The 2,062-nt window shown below is 37.6% G+C and overlaps 1 pseudogene; it reads left to right on the plus strand.

Moving 5' to 3' along the window:
* The first annotated feature begins 393 nt into the window (after positions 1-393).
* On the plus strand, positions 394-1,403 carry LOC111141956 (annotated as a pseudogene).
* The last annotated feature ends 659 nt before the right edge of the window (positions 1,404-2,062 follow it).

The raw sequence follows: 2,062 nt of genomic DNA on the forward strand, positions 1-2,062 counted from the left end.
CCTAAGTTAGGAGAAAGAAGGAAATAATAAATATCAGAGAGAAAATAAATGAAATAGAAACTATAAGATGGATCAATAGTATTTTTTGACAAATAAACAACAACAACAAAAAAAACCCAGAGAGGGATGGCTTAAAGAAATAAAATTAGAAATAAAAGATAAAAGAGAATCTACAACTGATATGAAAGAAATACAAATGCTTGTAAGAGACTACTATCAACAATTACAAAAAACAAATTGGGCAAACTAGAAAAATTGAACATTTATGGGCAAACCCTAAGATTTGATCTAAGTTTTAAATATTAAAAAGAACAACTCAAAATGAATCAAAAACTTAAATATAAAATATAAAAATATAAAAGTATTAGGATATACATGGGAGCCCTCCTCTCTCCAGGCATCCTCATGAGAGTGGCGTGGTTTTGAAACCCTGCATGGCAATCTCTGACACACCATCATGATACCCAGGGAAGACAGGGTGACTTGGAAGTCCAACAACTTCCTTAAGAACATCCAACTTTTGGATGATTATCCAAAATACTTCATTGTGGGAGCAGACAATATGAGTTCAAAAGAGATGCAACAGATCAGCAGGTCCCTCTGCGGTAATGCTGTCCTGCTGATGGCCAAGAGTACCATGATGTGCAATGCCATCTGAGGACATCTGGAGAACAACTCAAATCTGGAAAAACTGTTACCTCATATCTGGGAGAATGTGGGCTTTGTGTTCACCAAGGTGGACCTCACTGAGATCAGGGACATGCTGCTGGCCAATAAGATGCCAGGGGCCACCCATGCTGGTGCCATAGCCCCAAGTGAGGTCACTGTGCCAGCCCAGAACATGGTCTGGGGCCCAAGAAGACGTACTTATTCCAGGCTTTAGGCATCACCACTAAAATCTCCAGAGGCACCATTGAAATCCTGAGTGATGTGCAGCTGATTAAGACAAGAGACCAAGTGAGAGCCAGCAAAACCACACTGCTGAACATGCTGAACACCTCCCCCTTCTCCTTTGGGCTGATCATTAGCAAGTGTTTGGCAATGGCAGGATCTACAAACCCTGAAGTGCTTGACATCATGGAGGAAACTCTGCTGTGTCTGCAATGTTGCCAGCATATGTCTGCAGATAGGGTACCCAGCTGTTCCATCAGTGCCCCATTCTATCATCAATGCTCATCATCAATGAGCAGGTTCTGGCTTTGTCTGTGGAGACTGATTACACCTCCCACTTGCTGAAAAGGTCAAGGCCTTTTTGGCTGATCCATCTGCATTTGTGGCTGCTGCCCCCGTGGCTACTGGCACCACTGCTGCACCTGCTGCTACAGCAGCCCCAGCCAAGGCTGAAGTACAGGAAGAATCCGAAGAGTCAGACAATGATAATGGGATTTGGTCTCTTTGACTAATTACTAAAAAACAACCAATTAAAACAACTTTATTTATGAAACAAGAAAATAAAGTCTTAATTCTCTTGAAAAAAAAAGATATACATAGAAGAAAAACTCATAAAATATGTCTAGGTAAAGAATTCTCAGACTTGTCACCAAAATTAAGATCCATAAAGGAAAAATTGAAAGATCAAACATCATAAAAATGAAAAACTGTTGTCCTTCAAAATATCTCGCTACAACAAGGATGAAAAGGCAAGTTACAGAATGAGAGAAAATATTTGCAAACCACATGTCAAAAAAAGAATGTTATCTAGAATGTATAAAACCTCAAAACTCAAAAAAAAAATTCCTTTTGAAAAATGGGCAGAAAACAGGAAGGGACATTTCCTTAAAAAGAATATACAGTTAACAAAATAATCACATGAAAAGATGTTCAACATCATTAGGCATTAGGGAAATGCAAATTAAAACCTTAATGAGATATCACTATACACTTATCAGAATGGTTAAAATAAAAATAGTGACAGCAGCCATCATTGGGAATTTAATATGTTATACGCCTCTGTAAAACAGTTGACAATTTCTTAAAAAAAAAAAAAAAAATAAATAAATAAATAAATAAACTAAACATGCAATTATCTTGCTACCCATCAATTATACTCCTAGGGTTTTAT

This window comes from Enhydra lutris, unplaced genomic scaffold, assembly GCF_002288905.1.
Source record: "Enhydra lutris kenyoni isolate GAN:26980312 unplaced genomic scaffold, ASM228890v2 scaffoldscaffold1, whole genome shotgun sequence".
In the NCBI taxonomy this organism is placed as follows: Eukaryota; Metazoa; Chordata; class Mammalia; order Carnivora; family Mustelidae; genus Enhydra; species Enhydra lutris.